Source organism: Myotis lucifugus, unplaced genomic scaffold (genome assembly GCF_000147115.1).
Source record: "Myotis lucifugus unplaced genomic scaffold, Myoluc2.0 scaffold_90, whole genome shotgun sequence".
In the NCBI taxonomy this organism is placed as follows: Eukaryota; Metazoa; Chordata; class Mammalia; order Chiroptera; family Vespertilionidae; genus Myotis; species Myotis lucifugus.
Window position 1 is genome coordinate 1,834,384 of NW_005871138.1, and position 6,539 is coordinate 1,840,922.

Genomic DNA, 6,539 nt, shown 5'->3' on the forward strand with positions numbered 1-6,539 from the left:
ACTGATCTAGAGTCATCAGTCAAGCCAAGTCATCATCTAGGAAGTCTGATCACTTTCAAGGTGAATCTAGACTTGTGCTATAAAGAATGGTGTATTCCTGTTCATTCAGCAAATACTGGCTGAGGACCTACTGTGTGCCAAGGTCTGTCATAGGCACTGGGCTATGACAGTGAATAAGACAAAATTCCTGCCCTCTTGGACCTGACCTTTTAATGGGAAGAAAGACAATAACTAATAAAAATCGAAATGCAATATAATGTTAAGAAGTGAAAAGCGTTATAGAGGAAGTATAGCAGAATAAGAAGATGGGGATGTTATTTTAGACTAGAGGCCTGATGCATAAAATCCGTGCAAGAGTAGGCCTTCCTTCCCCCAGCTGCCAGCACCGGCTTCCCTCTGGCACCCGGGGCCCAGGCTTCCCTCGCAGCCCCAGCTTCGTCCAGAATGTTGTCCGGTCCAATGAGCACATTACGCTTTTAAATATAGAGAGAGATGGGTGGTCTGAGATGCTCTCACAAGGGAGAGGATGGTAGAAGAGACCTGAGTGAATTGGGGGGGAGGGGGGTTGGAGGAGAGGTGCTACGTGGTTAAGTGGAGTGAAGGAGGCTGAGAGGTGTGCGAGGAGCAGAGAGAGGTGCCCACACACACATATGGGAACTAATTAATGCATTAGTTATACATCCATGCACTCAAATTTCACTTTGGGTGCTTTTTAGTATTTGAGTGTTTGACAATAATTATTACTGTTCTGGTACAGTGAAACCATTCAGAAAAGTGCTTTAGACAGGCACTCTTCTCTGTATTGGAAATATGCTCTACATTGATTAAGGGGCAAGGATTATAGAAAGGAGATCTCACCTCCCCACCCGACGTCCCGATCTATTGGCAGGACCCAATTTGTCAGGATGCTAACTATGACAGCAGAGCACTAACATGCCCAAGCCCCTTTCTATGTCTGCCGAATGCCTTTGGTGACGATTTCTGCCCCTTAATAGGAGCAGGGCTATGAAAATGAGCACGAAACCCAAACATCAAAGGATGGTCCCTCCCATTCCAAGTGGCCCAACCAGAAAACCTGGAAACTAGGAACCCTTCCCTGTCGCCTGCTGTCCAGATGGAAGGAACGCGGCTGACAAAGGAACCCACAGCATCTCACAGCTAAGACCGCGGTCTTTTCTCTTTCTGAGCTTATTCCCGTCAAGCCCCAGTGGGTTTGGTTTTGTCTGAGGTTTAACAGGATTTCAGACTTGGGGGTGGTCTCTTTGGATTTTCTCCTTCTTCCTTTTGATGCTTAAAAATAACCCCATGACACCAAAGAAACAACTGTGGCTGAGAAGATTGGAATTACACAGGATGTAATTCCCTTTCACGTACACGTCAGAGGGTGGTGGTAGGTCATTTCTGAAGCTGTGATTTTCCTTGTACATGAGTTCAAAAGCTGAGGATTTGGGTTAAAAATGGCTAAGAATAAAGTGTGACCTCCAGGACCCCACAAAAGCAGAACAGTTGTGAACAGGAGAGAGAAAGCTGTCAGTCAGCTATTGCACTACGGGGCCACAAGGTAAGACCTAGGAGAAAATGGGTTGGTCTCCTTAGGTTTGTCATTTCTGTGCGCGCGCGCATGTGTGCATATATAGTGACTCGCAATGTGTATAGTATCAGATATTTGGGATTCTTCATTCCCTGAACGAACAAACTGGCTCTCCTGCTGCTCTTGTGCTCTTACTGATCGTGGGACTCTCGGGACTTGTGTGACTCTGGTTTGTGGGGTTCCCCTTGCGTTTGCCCACATGGCCCCAGGCCATGCACACCCCACACTCAGTGCACTAATGGACTGCAACTAGGCTGATGCTTAACTGGACCAGGCTCCGACATGGAAAGGAGACTCTGGACACCAGCTCTGCTTCTAGCTCCACTGAAACCCCAGCGACACTGCTATGACTGGACCAAGAGAAATGGGACTTTGGAAACCCATGGATGTGATTCCACAAAAATAAAGCTTTCTACCATATCTCATCCTCCTTGGTGGGGGGCCTCCAAAAACGCTTATTGCAGTGATACCCCAAGAACCCCACTCCCACTAGCAATGGAGAAAGACCGCCCACGCTTTTCTCTGATAACAGGAGAACAGAGGCACATTAAATCTGTAACACTGCCCAAGAGTTTCTCGAAGGGGTTGTTCCTTGTGCTCCACGACCTGGTTTTGTCAGCTCTAGACTCTGGTTGCTGGCCGGCTGCCTTGACATACGGAGGGTTTAGCGCTCAGTGGGAAGAAAAGCTTTTCTTCGGTGAGGGCAGGAGAGAGGAAACAGGGATGTTTCCTAGATGGTAGTGGACGCGGGTGACTACCCTCCAGTGTCCATGACCCATCATCACTTCTCAGGAATTTCCTGTTCCTCTCCACCTCCCACGGGACTCAGAGCTGTCCCCACCCCACCCAGCTCGGCCAGAGCACTCTTCTGAGAAACTTCCAAAGCTTCCGAGGACCTGATTTCTTCTTCTGAACACAGGTGACCTCCAACACCAGAGGGTCTCCCGCCTGGGGCTGACAACCCAAAAACCAGGGCATCGATGAAAGGCATTCGACCCATGAAGACATCTTCAGATCACTGACTCCCCTTTTGACTAAGGGGACCGACATATTTTATAACTGGTTAAGCCAATCTGAGTATGGGCTTCCGAATCCACCGTTTATTTACAGTGTGTGAGCCAATTCTAATTTTATCTCAAGTTTTCCACAAGGCTGTTCAATATTCAAACCATGTTTGGGGGGTGCCAAACACCTACCATCACCAAGGAGGCTATAGAAGGGAAAATATTCCACTTGAAAGGGAAGTGGTTTGTTAATGGTTAATATTGGGTTGTGTTTGGAAGCATAGTGCTCCCCAACGTTAATCAATGAAACAGTCCAGCCTGCTCCCAAAGATGCTCGAGTGACTCCAGATTTTCGAGATACAGTGGTTTTCTCCAGCTATTGGGTTGACTGTATTCTGGGGCCTGTTAGCGGAGTTGACAAGGAAGCTTCTGCCTGGGGCTGAGCTCAGTTCTGCCCATGTGACTACGACAAGGTCAAGGTGTGGGAAGTAATAATTACACTTTTGTTTGGTTGCTGTGTGTAATGACATGGGCGAGACCAGGACAGACAGGGACAGAATCAGTAACAGAACCACCTCTCTCAAATCACCATTTCCTGAGTTTCCTCTCTTCTGTGACATTTCTTTAACCCACTTCCCCAGAATCACAGTGTGGCAGGGAAGGTGGACACTGTCAATTGTTTCAGACCTGAAACCCAGACTCAGAGAATTCCTTGTTGCCCTTGGAGATGTTTTAAGATTGAACATTTTTAACCATATCCCTATTTTCTAAACATTTTTCCAACCTTTCCACGGAATGTAATCCAGATGGATGGGTTTTTTTTCTTAAAAAGAAAACAGGACTTTGGCGAGAATGTTGGTCTGTTTGATCCCTCTCCCCTACCCCACCCCCAACACCGCAGCCCCCACCCATGCACTCCACGTGCACTCAGTCCTAGACTCACCCTGATGGAAGGAGAGAGGCTGCGTTCAATATAAATGCAAAACGTTCCAGACACGCAGGATTGTCTGTGCTCTGCATGAATAACGACAGCAGCTTGCAAGTGGGCAGGACTTGGCAGAGAGGCCCCTTCGCCGATCCGTAGAGGCACCAGCACCCTCCTTGAAGTGCCTGTGAAATCAGCCTTTGGTCGCTAATTTCACACTCCAGGGACAGAGCTGTGAACAGCTCAGAGCACGTGATTCTCATTTTCATAGCAGTTTCCTTAACCTTCAGACACCCTCTTATGGCATTTTCTCCACCTTTGCAAAAATTAAAATGCTCACTTCCTTTAAGGTTAAATCTCAGGCTTATTTTTACTTAATCATCTCTTTACTGCTTTGACTTTGCAAACAACAGAGCTTTTATTTTGTCTAGATCTTTAGTGAAGCTTCCTCCCTCCTCAGTTACATATTTTTAAAAGCCAATTCTGCATTCATTATTCCCTCTCCTGCCATTTTCTAAATAATGTAGGTACTTTGGATGCTTCTGTGATGAGCAAGGAATGCTTTTGAAATGCCCTGTTAAGATATGCTTTTCATCTCCCTTCTGATCATAAAGCGAGTTTTCTTCTCTGGATTCCACAGACCTGAGAAATGTGTGCAAGACACGGGGCGGGTCCTTTGGGACACAGGAAGGGAGGATCTTGAGCTGGCTGCATGAATTTTAGAGGCTGGATTTAGAAAACCCCAAAAAGTATTTGCATTAGGGATTAGGGTTTGATTGTTTTTGATCGTTCCTGTTATCAGATAACTCAGATGGGCATTTCCATCAGTGAATGACTCAGGCATAATATCTAATCAGATCATAAAATATTCTTAAAATTTGGCTCAGTTGTTTCAGAAAAATAATCATGGGTTTGTTTCTGATATAAATTGCCCGGTTGGGGGTTGAGGGTTTTTTAATAAGCCATAGTTCTCATTGTGGTCCTTTTCAAAACAGAATACGTTGAGCAGGCAGGAGGCATACAGGTGAAATTTTAATTCCTGGTAAACCAACTGATCCTGTGTTTATTTGAAAATTTGATATTTTGTTCATTGTGGACTTTTCTGGCATTGATTCTGGTTTTTAAAGTATTGCATCAAAACTCTATTTATCTTGATTACTGACTGAGTTTGGGAGCATCCTAACATTATTGTGCCCAAGGCAAGTGCCCGCCTGCCCCACCTCAGTTCCTGCCCTGAATTCACTTCACGCCCAAGGAAGTGGTGAGCCTGGGGTCCCTCATCTCAGATGGTGAAGTTGGGTCTTTCCTTGAGGAAAGGAAGATTTCAGAGTCTGAAGCTGGCCCCAGACTCTCAGCTTTCCTGTGCCTTCCTAAACACCGGGAATTAAATCTCCAAATTAGGGGCTGTCAGGATGTCATTGGCTCCCAACCTCCTGCCTGTCTTGCCCTCTCCTTCCTTCCTCTCTCTCTTTATGTTCTCTTGTCCTGAGATGGGGCCAGCATCCCCCCTCCAGCATCACCCCACATTAGAACACAGAGCGCCAGAATGTTCCTTGGGTGAGGTTCTCTCAGATAGAACTTCACAACACCAGGACCCCAGTATCATCGCTGTGTACACCTGGGTCCTCAGGAGGCCTGGGGAGGAAGGGGAGGGTTTCCAGGCAAGAATTTCAGATTCAGCTGGAACCCCAGCAGCCTTTCCCAACCCTGCTCGGAGCCCAATGTAAAAGTCGACTTTGTAATTCTCTGTGTTCTTTTTTCCTTTTTAAAATTTTAATTTAATGATTACAGTTTGCATAAAAATGTGGAACGCTTCACAAATGTGCATGTCATCCTTCCGCAGGCCATGCTAATCTTCTCGGTATCGTTCCAACTTCAGTGTATGTGCTGCCCAAGCAAGCGCTCTCAGTGTTCTTCAGTGTCTGTTCTATGACACAACTCGTGGACCAAAAATCTTGTATAGTCAGCCTTCAAAATACCAACAATTAGATATTTGGGAATATCTGGAAATATCTACTTGGATCGGTGATCCCCGCCTCCGCCCCCTGCGCCCGCCCCCACTGTGGGCAGATGATTGAAGCCCTATACCTGTTTGGAACTGATTATTACAGTGGCAACATGTTCTTTTCAACAATCACCCAGAAGACACTACCCTTCTTTTCATTATCACTGGCACCCTGGGGGGCCCGGTGCACTGTCGCAGCCCTCGGATGCGGGAGAGGATGAGAGGAAGGGAGCTGTGAGGAGCTGTCCGGGCCATCGCCCACCCACGGCCCTCTCCCCCTGGAGGCTGCCAGGAGAGTTCCTCATCACCAGCCAGGCGAGGTAGGCGGCGCTCGGTCTCACCCCCTCAGAATATAGCTGCAGACCATAAAACCACTCAGCTGCAGCCTAGGATTGGCTTCTTGGCAGCAGGGTGTCCCATCATTTCTTGCAGCCATCCAGCCTTTTTCATGAGGTGTCACCCTGAATCTTAAAGGTACAGCTTTGTTTTGGGCAGAAAGCCTCTTGGAGATAGGAACAGAAACCCAACTCAAACAGGAATAAGCAAAAGACAAGTATTGACCCACATAACTTCAGGGCAGTCTAAGGTAGTAATTCTCAACGGCAGTAATTTTGCCTCCCCACTGCCTCAGGACACTTGGCAATGTCTATAGTCATTTTTGGTTGTCAGGGGGTTGGGAGGCAGCATGCTACTGGCATCTAGTGGGTAGAGGCCAGGGGTGTTGTTATACATCCTACAGTGTACAGGACAGACCCCACAACAATTATCTAATTCTGAGAAAACCTGCTCAAGGGTACCGGCTTCAGGCATGGCTGAATCCAGGAGCTCCAATCATGTCTACAAGGCTCCATTTCTCTCCCATTCTTGGCTGTTTTCTTCCACACTGACCTCACACACACAAACAGAATCTCTCTGCTCTGTGGGCCTGCTCACATCCTCACAGAAACAAGTCCTGAGAAAAGAGAGGTGTTCTTTCCAGTAAATCAAAGCAAGTCTGGGGTTGAGTTTCATTAG

The 6,539-nt window shown here is 47.1% G+C and overlaps 1 non-coding gene across 1 annotated transcript; it reads right to left on the bottom strand.

Annotated features, from left to right (window-relative positions):
* Window positions 1-5,318: 5,318 nt before the first annotated feature.
* On the bottom strand, window positions 5,319-5,423 carry LOC106697637. Its single transcript, XR_002829953.1, has one exon. It is a non-coding gene; the product is annotated as a U6 spliceosomal RNA (small nuclear RNA).
* Between the last annotated feature and the right edge of the window lie 1,116 nt (window positions 5,424-6,539).